The sequence below is a fragment of the Ictidomys tridecemlineatus genome, chromosome 9 (assembly GCF_052094955.1).
Source record: "Ictidomys tridecemlineatus isolate mIctTri1 chromosome 9, mIctTri1.hap1, whole genome shotgun sequence".
NCBI classification, from domain to species: domain Eukaryota; kingdom Metazoa; phylum Chordata; class Mammalia; order Rodentia; family Sciuridae; genus Ictidomys; species Ictidomys tridecemlineatus.
The window spans coordinates 133647019-133659748 of NC_135485.1; the positions used below are offsets into that span (position 1 = coordinate 133647019).

Sequence of the window (12730 nt, forward strand, 5' to 3'; positions counted from 1 at the left end):
TACCTTGCTCTTCAGAGCACTGATTATGACTGTTGCTAGCTTGCTGCTGGTGAAGTGCTAATCAGATCATTTTATCAAAACAAGGAGCCACACTCTGCATACAACCTTCATGACTACACCTGAGTGGGACCTGATTTACAGGAAAAAAACGATAGGTAGTACAGCTAAAGAGTATTATATAAAATGATATTTTGGAGTAAAATTAAAAAAAAATAAAGACTGATTTTGTTAACAAATTGGAAACTTAGAGAGAGAGAGAACTACTGTGCCAAACTGGCATAAGTAGATAAATGTTTATATTAAAATCCCAGAGCATAGCTGGGAATGGTGGCGCATGCCTGTAATCCCCATGGCATGGGAGGCTGAGGCAGGAGAATCTCAAACCCAGCTTCAGTTCAAAGCCAGCCTTAGCAAAAGCAAAGTGTTGAGCAACTCAGTGAGACCCTACCTTTAAATAAAGTACAAAATAGGGCTGTGGATGTGGCTCAGTGGTTGAGTGCCCCTGAGTTCAAACCCTGGTACCCCACTTACACATTTAAAAAAAAATCTCCGAGCTTTTTAGACAAATGTTTAGTCGCCCCCCCACCCTCCTCAAAAAAGAGTGGAGTCTGACTGTGCTGTCCAGGCTAACTTTGAACTCCTGGGCTCAAGTGATCCTCCTGCCTCAGCCTCCCAAGTAACTAGAGCTAAACATTATTCCAGCCACTGGAGAGGCACAAGTACTTTCCACTGTGTTTGACTCCAGATGTTATTAACTGTAAGCTGACTGTAAATGTTTAATTGACTTAAATTAATTCAGGTTAAAAACACTTTTTAATAGAAAGTGAATGTAAACCACTTAAGGGATTTAATTTTGTTAGTCTTCTTGAAATGAGGGTGATGATGTCATTTACAGGGTAGAGGGAGTGATTATGATATTTAAAAGGAAGATATGGGAAATCTGGGTCAGAGAACAGTTTTATAATTTTTTTTTTAAGAAGTAGTTGCTTAGTACTTCATAATTTTTTTTTAGATTTATTTTTCTTTTATGCTAGAAAGGATGAAAGTACTTCAGAAGTTCATCTTATACATTTAATTCCATTCTGGCTCATGAATTTTAATGTAACTTTATAAAGATTATTAATAGTCATAGATTAGTTTTTAAATCAGCAAATCTGGGCTTAATTTTGTTTCTATTAAAGAGTCACATTTGTAAGTGAATTAAAATCTGAATAAATTTTCATTCTTCTGATATCTATATCATATACATGAATGGGTAAATGTTGTTATTACTTACTCTAATGTATGTTGGCCATTTAGATAATGAATTGGGATCAAATTAATTTCTCATGACAATAAAAGTTTTATAACTTAAATTCAAAATATGTGTAGGTTTTAGAGAAGAAACTAGGAAGAAAAGGAAAGGAATATTTATAAGATGGCAGTTCTTATTTGATGAATTGGGGTAATTGAGATCTTACCTCTAAGAAACACTTCCTGAAATCCTTCTACTATAATTTAGGTTATATCAGTCTAAAAAGTGTTCGCAGTTATATTTATAAACCTGATGTTACAGTTCACTACATGTTCACATTGAAGTTTTTCTTTTATTCCTGTATACACATACATGTATGTTCATACCATAAACAGTGTTCTCATTGTTATTCAGGAAGGGGTACTAAGATTATATAATGACTGGCATCTAGCCATCTTCATTATTTTGTGTATAAAAGTGTTTCACATTTTGTTAATGGTAATTATGGGCTATTTTGCTGCTGCCATCCCTGACCCCCACTGTATTTTTTTTTTTTTTGGTGGGGGGGCAGAGCTGAGGATTGATCCAGGGCCTTGTGCATGCTGGCCAAAATTTTACCACTGAGCTACATCACCATTTTTTTTCTTCTCATAGATTAAAAGTATATTTTTTCCCTCAAATCACTTATGTGTAATACTAATGATCTCTTAAACTTTATAGGAAAAAACAAATAATTTGAAATTTAAAAAATAGGTATATTCATCTAAACCTTTAAGAAATTATTTGTCATGACAGATTTAGATTAGTAATCATCAGAGCCTCTGAGGAATGATTGTGAAATATGAAGGGGGATCGTGACTCTGACAGCCCTGAAATAACTTCACCAGAGACTCTACTGGTTCAGGTCCTGTTTGTAGATGAATGTGATGAGTGTTGGGAGGAGAGGAGTTTCTTGGATTCTCTACAGAGAGTTGAAAATGCAGGTTTTCATGTTCACATTATTAAAAATTACATAAATATAGATATAAGTTTAATTGAATCTCAAGAGTTAGTAATTAAGCATATAAGGAAGTAGAAAGACTTGCAAGGTTTGGAGTAGAAAGTACTATGGAATTAGTATCTGAGTGGCTATAGGATGAATGGTAGGGGAAACTATGAGGTAGGAAAAGTAGCTATTGTCAGATGAGTTGAGAAATAGTAAAACAAGGTAGCAGTAATAGGAACAGGAGAGACTTATATAAACAGTATGACTGTGAAGATTTAACAGTACTTGACATAACAGGTAAAGGAGGGGCCATAGTCAGCAACAGTATTTCTCTATTCTTTGACCAGAAGTGATGGCGATGTTATGTAGGGATTTGAGGAGTGCAAAACTGTTTGGGAAGCAAGTAAGTTTGTTAATACTCATTTTGATTGTGAGTTGAAACAGAACATATAAGAAGGAATAAATTAGATAATTAAAGATATATAAAGTGTGTAGTCAGGGTCCCATGACAAAAGAGCTGCCATGTTCAAGTTAATATCATTTATGGACTATTTTAATAAAGGACTAGTTAAGAACATATGGGTAAGCTTAGGGTGATCAGAAGAGAGACAGCATTCCTCCATAGCTAGAAGGAGCAGCTGTTTCTGTCCTTTGGCTCAAGGGTTCAGGGGATGGAAGGACTGACTACTAGAATCAGAAGTAGCAGCTCTGGAGAAAACTCACCTTGGGAGATTCTGAAACCTTCATCAAAGGACACAGCTAGTTGGAGGGCAGTACCACACAAAGGGAACCTGGGATTAAGTGCCCTGATTTTCATTCTCCTCCTTCTCTGTAACCCCTGGCCAGAGCACTCCATTAACCAAAGCATTTCTGAAGCCACATGAGCCTTGTACATGAAGTCAATCTCCTGGGATAGAGAAATGTGGATAGTAGACCAGGAGGGACAAATGGAAGCTGTCTAATACAACTGAAACTTAGCAAAGTAAGGTTCAGGAGAGACTGATTTGGGCTTATCATTTGAAGCTGTGAGAAATAAATGAGATTTCCAAGAGAAGAGGTACTGAAGAGAGTTACCTATGGGAAGATACTTAGATTCTGTATTTGTCTCTGTGATAGAGAACAAGAGGACAGAGAATTAATTAATTAATCTTAGGGATGCTTCCCCCCACCTTAGGTACCAGGGATGGTACCCAGGGCCTCATACATGCTGGGTAAGCACTCTACCACTGAGCCACATCCCTAGCCCATAGGAATGCTTGTATTTTGGAGAACAGGAAGAAGAGTCAAAGAGTAATCAAATATAGAAAATCTTGGGTAACTATTTCTGAGTTTGATTCCTCCCCCAACCCACCCTCCCACCTTTTAAGTAACTTTCTTCAGTAGGAAAGGGAAGAATATTATTGATTCTGGTTAGATAGTTCCAGGTTTAGATTTGTCACTTAATTGGCAGCTTTTCAACTTTTCAGAGTGTTTCTCTGTCATAAAATAGGAATTCGAAGTTGTGAGGATTCCATAAAATAAATACTTGAAACACAGTGCCTTGCCTTGATTCCTGCCTTTCTGTGTGCCTTAAACACAGAACATTTGTTTAACTTTGTTTACATCTCTGTTGTCTTTCCCCCTTTCCTCTTACTTCCACATTTTAAAAAGGCAAACACTTTATGCCTTTCCTCTATACTTTTTCCTTATCATTCATCCCTTAAGTTATTGTGCTCTGGCTTATTTTCCTTAAGCACTTTGTTTACCAATTTTCAAAGGCCACTCCTTTACCAAATTCAGTGGTTCAAGGAAACATCCAGAAGTAGATGCTTCATCATAATCTGGCCTTCTTATCTGTAGAAACACTGTAGCCTCCTGGCTCTTTTCCTTACTGCCTCTGGCATGGACTGTGCTATTTATTTATGCTTTAGTTTCCTTTATTCATAACATGCTCTGGTATCATCTTGATATGCTCATCTGTGTGAAACTTTCCACAACTATTGTGGCCTACATTAAACATTCTCTTTTCTTATTGTTATGCTATCTGGATTTAGGTACTTATATTTTTCTTGCATATACTCTTTTGTTTTCCCTGTGAGTATATAAGCACCATGAAGATGAAGGTCATATTTTTTTTTCTATTTGAATATAATGTTGAACATTGAACATATAAACTAGTTAGGCAATACTGAAAAATTGAATCCCTCCCGAGTTTGATACTAGGGATTAAACCCAGGGATGCTCAACCACTGAGCCACATCTCCAGCCCTTTTTAATTTTTATTTTGAGACAGTGTCTCTCTAAATTGCAGAGCTTGCAATCCTCCTTCCTCAGCCTGAGCCACTGGGATTACAGGCGTGTGCCACCATGCCTGACCTGTAAAATCTTAAACATATTTTCTTTTTTGTAAATATGCTAAATATCGAGTGCCCTAAGTTATTTAAAATGTTAAAGGGTAGTCTTAACAAAAGTCTTAACAAAAGATGGCTATACCGATATAGCCATCTAATGTATTATGTCAAAGCCATATGTTGCTTTTGTCTCATAATGTTGTATTTAGATGAGCTCTTATCTCATAATCGTAGTTGGTTTTAATCATTCTTGCTTATACTAAGTTTGATTTTTCTTCTTATCATAAAAGCAATGTATACTCAGTGGAAAAACTGGAAAATATTACAAACTGAAAATCATCACCCATGATCTTACCAATAAGGAAATGATGACTTTTTTGTTTCCAAATGACTTTAATTTGGTATGGTCATGTTTGAGGGTTTTTTTTTTTTTTTTCTTTTTTCTTTTTTTTTTTTTTTTTTTTTTGTGTGTGTGTGTGTGTGTGTGGTTGGTTGTTGATATAAGGTCTTGCTGTTTGCCCAGACTGACCCTAATTCTGGCCTCAAATGATCCTCCTGTCCTCAGCTTCCTGAGTAGTGGAGATTATAGAGCAGGCCATAGATCACCATGCCCAGCTGATCACTGCTTATTTTTAATATTTTTAACATTTCTTTCTATTCTTCTTGTAAATGTATATTATGAACATAATTACTCTGTATTATATAATACACGTAGACTTACTCTCTTTACTAATAAACCTTGGCAGCAAAGAAGTTCTTAAATTCTTGCTTCTCTCTTCTGATCTATAGAGATAGGACTTTGCTTTTTTTCCTCCCGTTTTTTTATTAGTGCATTATAATTATACATAATAATTATATTAATTATTACATGTTTGTACATGCACACAGTAAAACAATATGATGTGGTCTGTATTATGGCCCTCTCCCCTCTTCTTCCCCTCTTTTCTCTCCATGGTCCCCTTCTTCCACTCTATTATCTCCTAGGACTTTTTTTTGCACGGCTGAGGATTGAACCCAGGGCCTCACACATGCTAGGCAAGTGCTCCTAAGTTGTTCTTATAGTTAATGATCAAGAAAGCTTAAAAACAAAAAATAAAACAAAACAATAACAAAAACTTAATAACAAGGAAAAATTGTATTTAAAGGTTAGTTGAAAAGACAGATGAATAAGAATTTTAACGTAATTCAATAAAAAAAATCAATGCTTATTTTTTTTAACAAATGAAAGTTTGGGTTTTTAAAATGTGGTTTTAAAAAATAAAAAGATTTATCAATTGAATAGTAAGAAGCCCAATTTCTTTCTTAAAGAATCTCAGGAATCCTAGTTTGACTTAATGATAAGCTGTGAGTGATAACATTTATATTTGTTATACCATCAGAAATCCTCCCTGTGGCACAAAATGACTCTTTTAATTAGAAAATATTGTTGCCACAGGGAGGTAGAAGATCGACATGAAAAACTGGGGATCTGAAAAGGAGCCCCTACCCTAGGATTACCTGAAGGTGAAACAGATTGAGCCAGAAGGAAGACAATGCTGGTAGGTTGGTTTTAATTTTTTCAGAATGTTTACAGTTTAACATTTAATTAAAATTTCTTCATCTTCCTATAGTACATTTTTGTTTAAAGGGCGACAATAATACCTCCTTAAGGAGGGAGATACAATAAAATAGTATTTTCCTTCATAAACGGTTTGCTATTTGAGTCACCCCTCACCTTGCTCCTAATAATTGCTTCTTTTCTAGATAAAGGTGTAGGGCAACTTCATACATCTCTTTCTTTGGAAGCTGCTACTGACTAAACATCTTCAAGTCTTTCTTTTTTCCTTTTTCCTTTTGTTATTTTCTCTTCTCATCTAGACAGTTTTCTAAATTTATTTTTAAAGTTTTCTTCCAGTTATCTGTTTTCTTTTTTTTAACATTTTTTTTTTTTTGGTTGATGAACCTTTATTTTATTTATTTATGTGCGGTGCTGAGAATTGAACCCAGTGCCTCACACATACTAGGCAAGTGAACTACCGCTGAGCCCCAGGTCCAGCCCTAGGTACCTATTTTCTTGATTTAGCCACAGATTTTCTTTTATTTTAAAATTTTATCTATCTATCTATCTATTTATTTATTAAAGTGGTGCAGAGGATTGAACCCAGTGCCTCACACATGCCAGGGCAAGTGCTCTACCACGGAGCTACAATGTACCCCAAGCCTAGCCATAGATTTTCTGAAATGGCAAAATGTGAACCGTGAATGTATTGAGTTTTCATTCTAGAATAGTTTGAATTATACTTGTACTGTGATTTAAGTCAGTTAGAAAGCAATATTGGAAAAAAATTTTTAATATTTTAATAACCGAATTTCATTTAGTCTAAGAGAAAGAAACTGCCAATTATACATTCTAAGAGACCATCGATTATAAGATACATCCTGGTTTCAGACATGGCAAAATTTTTAAAAAATGTGCATCTTAGAATTAATGAAATAAGATATCATGGAATTATGAGTTTTCTCCCAAACTCTCATTTACTTGGAATTAGACATCAAAACATCTGGCTTCTGAAAATGGGTATGAGTTGCTGTATGGAAATCCTAATGTGTGCTGAGAAAGCTCTCTAAATTCTTTATTGTCTTTTTAAAAAATATTTTTTAGATGTTGATGTATTTATTATATTCATTTATTTATATGTGGTGCTTAGAATTAAACCCAGTGTCTTACACATGAGGCAAGCACTCTACCACTGAACCACAACTTCAGCCCCTATTGTCTTTTTTTTTAATATATTTTTTTTAGTTGTCGAGGGACTTTGATTTTTTTTATTTATCTATATGAGATACTGAGAATTGAACCCAGTGCCTCACACATGCTAGGCAAGTGCTCTTCCACTAAGCTACAACTCCAGTTCCCCTTTATTGTCTTCTAAGAGAGAATATTTAAAATAAATAATTTAACTACATTGTTTAAAAGCATACAAACTAACAATAAGGTATTAGATTGTGGAGAGACTTTTTTTTTTTCTCTACTGGGGATTGAACCCAGTGGTATTCTACCACTGAGTTTACACATCCCTGGGTTTCCCTTCCCTTTTAATTTTGAGACAGTCTTGCTAAATTGCCCAGGCTGGACTCACTGGGGTTACAGATGTGTGCCAGTACTACCAGCTGAGATAGAAGAGTAAAAAGTACTTTAATATGACATATTTACTTCAATAAATAGTTTCATTCAGGTTGAGTGTCACTTTTCAATGCGATTCTGTGGTCTAAAAAGAAAATGAAATAAAGAGTCATAGTAGGTACCATGAGCAAAATTACATATGAAAGAGCTGTGCTTTGAGCCTGTACAATTAAATGTAGATAAAAATGCTTTATAAGCCATGTACGATGGTAGTGCACACCTGTAATCCCAGTGGTTTGGGAGGCTGAGGTAGAAGAATCTTGAGTTCAAAGCCAGCCTCAGCAAAAGCAAGATGCTGAGTAATTCAGTGAGACCCTGTCTCTAAATAAAATACAAAATAGGGCTGGAGATGTGGCTCAGTGGTCAAGTGCCCCTGAGTACCTGGGTACCCTCCCCCCCTAAAAAAAAGACAACAAGGGCTTTATGATGGAACCTTTTTTTAAAAAAAGTAATATACAATATACAGTATTTAAAACAGGAAAGGGGCTGTGAAAGACTCAGTGCCCATGTACCTACTCCCCAAATTAATTAAACATTGGAGGAGTTTTAGTTTGAATTCCTTTTGTGTAACCTGATCTAATATATTCCTCTTTACTTTTTTCTTAAGATACCTACTATCCTGTTTTGATATTAATAGAAATATGAAAATCCCAGATAAGTGAGCTTTAAAATTGCAAAAAAAGAAATTACCTTTCAGTTCAACAAGTTTTGGAAGGGGGTGGCATATTAGGTACCAGTTTATACTTTTATAAGGATTTAGATAGGTAGTGATTTACATCCAAATCTCTGAAGCAAGGCAGTTATTCCAAGATAGAGAGGGAGTTGATTTAAAGCATGAACTAGACTGCCGCTCAGTAGGGATATGAGAAAGAATTCAGGTGTAAGTTACATATATAAACCATATTTCTTTTTATGATCTGTGTCAATTTTGAGATCCTGTTTATAAATAACGTCATACTATGGCAGCATGAATTAGCTTATGACATGGGTATCAGGTCACTTTCTTAATAAGAAGCATGTTTCATGAAATTGAAGATCTGGCTTTTTTAGTACCCAGATTTAATCTTTAGTTAGCTGTGTTTCATGGTATATACAAACATTTCATCTTTGGATAGCTTTTTCTGGTTACAACAGGAATCAGGCAAGAACATATGGCACAACTATTGTGTTGTTTTGGGGAAGGATTGGGACCTCAAAACGTGCTCTACTGATGGTCAGTGGCTTCATCCTATTTTGATACCTGAAGAGTCTTAGTTTTACTATTGAGATTGGGTAGCTTTTTCTTCTGTTATGCTAGTGGCACAGGCATTACTTAGCTTTGACTATAAATTCTTCAAAGTTTAAGTATTTTCTTTGAGTTGATATAGCTAGTACATGCTCACATCAAAGATAGCAATGTTTTCCAAGATGATTCACATATATCATTAACTGTTAGACAAAAATGGAATCTTTGGGCTAAGCATGGTGGCACATGCCTGTACTCCCAACTACTAGGAAGGCAAAGGCACAAGGATCACAATTTAGCAAGGCCCTAAGCAACTTAGCGACATCCTGTCTCAAAATAGAAAGGAGTCGGGATGTAGCTTAGTAGTTAAGCACCCCTGTATTCAATTTCCAGTACCAAAAAGGGGGGGGGGGCTAAGGGAGGGGATGTAGCTCAGTGGTAGAGAACTTGCCTAGCAAGCAAGAGGCCCTGGTTTTAATCTTCAGCACCACAAACAAACAAACAACTAGAATTATTGATTCAATAAATTAGAAAATTTGGGGTGAATTAAATAGATTTATTTACAGCAAGACTTTTTAGAGGTTTTCATATGCAAATGTGAATTATGATTTTTAAAGAAAAGGTATGTCTTTTTTAGAGAACATTACATCTCTTAAGACTAAGTCTTACAGATTAGTTTTCTGTCCTTAGAGTAATACTACTTAGTGCCAGTGTACTGCAGGCATAAGTAGACAATAGGGCTGATGATTCTCCTTTATAACAAACTGCACATATTTAGCTGTTTAACTTCTTTTTTAAGTTTGTCACTTCTTAATGCTGCTTTTCTCATTGCCTAGTAGTGTATCTCCCACTGCCTGCCCAGATTTAGATTTTGTAAGTTTGTATATGAGAGAGAGTTAAATATTGTGTATTAGGATTATTGGCCAGACCCTAAATGATCTTTTTTTTTTAAAGAGAGAGAGAACTTTTTAACATTTATTTTTTAGTTTTCGGTGGACAGAACATCTTTTATTTTTATGTGGTGCTGAGGATCGAACCCTGCGCCCCGCGCATGCCAGGCGAGCACGTTACCACTTGAGCTACATCCCCAGCCCCCTAAATGATCTTACATTAGTGATCAGAATTAAGTTTTGGACCAAGAAACTACTGCCATTAGCTTCCCTTTATTTATTTACTTATTTACGTAGTGCTGGAGAGCAAACCCTCATGTGTGCCTCTAGCATTCTACCACGGAGCCGAGCCCCCTGCTTTTCCTTTTCGAAGTTGCTGAAACATCTTGAAAAAAGTAAAGTTAGAAGTGTACATATGTTGGTTATCTGTGGGGATGATGCTTCTTTATGATCCTCTCCTTAAGGTCTATGTGGGCTTTTTCAGAGAGAGAACACGATACCTGTGACAGAAGGTTTTTTCCATTAAGTAAAGAAGAGGTGCTATGGTGCTTCTTTTTTCTACCACTGCCATCAGCACTACTGTAACAGTTCTTGGAAAATGGGCAGGAAGCATGCTTACTCTACTATGGTTGTTAAAACTTAAGTTTCAGTATGAACGTTTCCATCCCACTCATTTGTGTCTTCTGGCATCTTCCTTAAGCAGCCAGTTTCTCAGTTCTTTTGTCTTATTTTCTACTGGCAGACATTTACCTGTTTGATAAAGCTAAGCCTGTTCTCGGAGCTGGGTGGTTTGTTGCCTTCTGTCTGCCATCCTCAACTTGTCTTACTATTTTGGGAATCGTTTTTTAGTCAATTTATGTCATTTTTACAAAGATTTTAAAAATATAGAAACAGGAGCGAATTTCAGGGGTAATCTAGTCCATTTCTTAAAAGACGCCAGAGCTAGTTAGCAGTGGAACTAGTCCAGAAACCCTGGTCTTCTGATTCCCAGGACAGGCTCTTTCTGTTCTAAAGCACTGCTGAAAGATTCTTTATTCTTTACTTTTCAGTAGGCCTCCATAAAACAAGTATTAATAGTGTTGTGAATTTGTTTTCCTACCAGATACTAAAACAGAATCATGTCCCCTTTCTACTTTTTTTTTAATATTTATTTTTTAGGTGTAGATGGACACAACACAATGCTTTTATTTTTATGTGGTGCTGAGGATCAAACCTGGGTCCCACCCGTGCTAGGCGAGCACTCTACTGCTGAGCCACAATCCCAACCCCACTTTCTACTTTTAATCTTTATGTCACCTTGAGGAAATCATTTAGTTTTTCTTAGTATGAATTTTTTTATCTCCAAAATGGGAAGTATCATTACCTTTCACTGTTGTGAAAATTAATGAAAAATATGTTTAGCATGGTGTTGACATTAAAAAACTTCATCCATTCTTCATGCTGCTGCTAGCATAAGCTTTTGAAAACACAATTATCATTTTCCTTCATAAAGCCCTTTTATTAATTATTAGGACATAACTGGATAAAATGAAATGCCTTAGAAAGGTATGCTGTTGCTGGGCATGTAGAATGTGTGCTTAGCATGTGTGAGACCCTCAGTTTAATTTCCAGTGTGTGTGTGTGTGCGTGTGTGCACACACACACATATACACACTCAGATCAGAGAAAGACATAAGACTTTGATACACTACCATATTATATTCACCTTTCCTTTTTCAGCTCTTATCACTTCTTTTTGTGTGTGTGATTCACTAACTTCCAAAACTTTCTAAGACTTACATTTACTAAAAATATAGCCCCTCCCACTTTTATCTGGTTAGTTTTTCAAATCTGTGGTCAGATAGCTCTAGGAAGAGTTTCTTGATCCTTTCATGATTGATCAGTTTAATTATGGGAGTCTTATGTCTGCCTGTAGTGTTATATTTGGTAGGTGTGTCATATTATCTTTCCAAAATTCAAATTTGAATTTAGAATACCTAAATGTTTCTGATGAGATTAAGGAACTTAGGAGAATTCTGTTTATCTGCTGAGAGATGCTTTTATTTAATTCCTCTATACTGTGAAAAATTCCCAGTTGAATGGTAAGATGTCTCTGTCACTTTTAATTGTGGTTTTCAACTATTGATTATTATTACTTTTAATGCTGTTTTTTGATTTTTAAAAAAACATTTTTTTAAGTTGTCGATGGACACAATACCTTTATTTTATGTTTGTATGTGGTGCTGGGGATTGAGCCCAGTGCCTCATGCATGCCAGGTAAGCGCTCTGCCACTGAGCTATAACCCCGGCCCCTTGTTTTTTGATTTTAATGGAACTTTTTAAACCCAAATGGGTTCAGAGGGGACAGCATGAGGTGGGATGGATATGAACATCTTTCTGCCAAAAGGCTTCTTCAGATTCTTAAAGGAGCTCATTACCCAGAGGAGATCAAGAAACTTTGAGCGTATCTTTTACCTGTTAATATTTGAGGTTTTTTTTCAGTCTTTTTGTATCATGAGCCTCTTTGGCCATAGGGCAAAGCCTATGAACCTTCTTTCAGAATAACATTTTAAAATATAAAGTAAAGTACCTAGCAGTATAAGGGAGTCAAATAATGGATAGTTATCAAACTATTTTAAATTGTGATATCAGTGAATGTGCCTCTTATTCCCTTAAGTAAAGCGGCTCAATGGCAGATCTCATATGCTGCTGTAGTTTCAAGTAGGATGACCATAACTATTTTGAGATATCTCTAACAAATGTAATAGAGTGTGAAAATATCTGTGGTTTTTATTGATCATAAGATTGTAGGTATGTTTAAACAACTGTGGTTTGTATTTTTATTTAAAATTTAAGTACTAGCTGAATATGATGGTGTCTGCCTGTCATCCTAGCAACTTGGGAAGGTAGCAGCAGGAGTATTG

At 35.6% G+C, this 12730-nt stretch overlaps 1 protein-coding gene across 12 annotated transcripts in view; it reads left to right on the top strand.

Moving 5' to 3' along the window:
- Positions 1 to 12730, top strand: part of Elf2 (E74 like ETS transcription factor 2) — a 103698-nt gene that overhangs the window by 50513 nt on the left and 40455 nt on the right. For 2 of the 12 annotated variants that reach the window (XM_021727906.3, XM_040293293.2), the window contains one exon: positions 5985 to 6087. The exons of the other annotated variants lie outside the window; for them this stretch is intronic. The gene's annotated coding sequence lies outside the window, so the exon portion shown is untranslated. Of the gene's footprint in view, positions 1 to 5984; positions 6088 to 12730 lie in introns of those variants that run through there. 12 annotated transcript variants of the gene reach the window in all.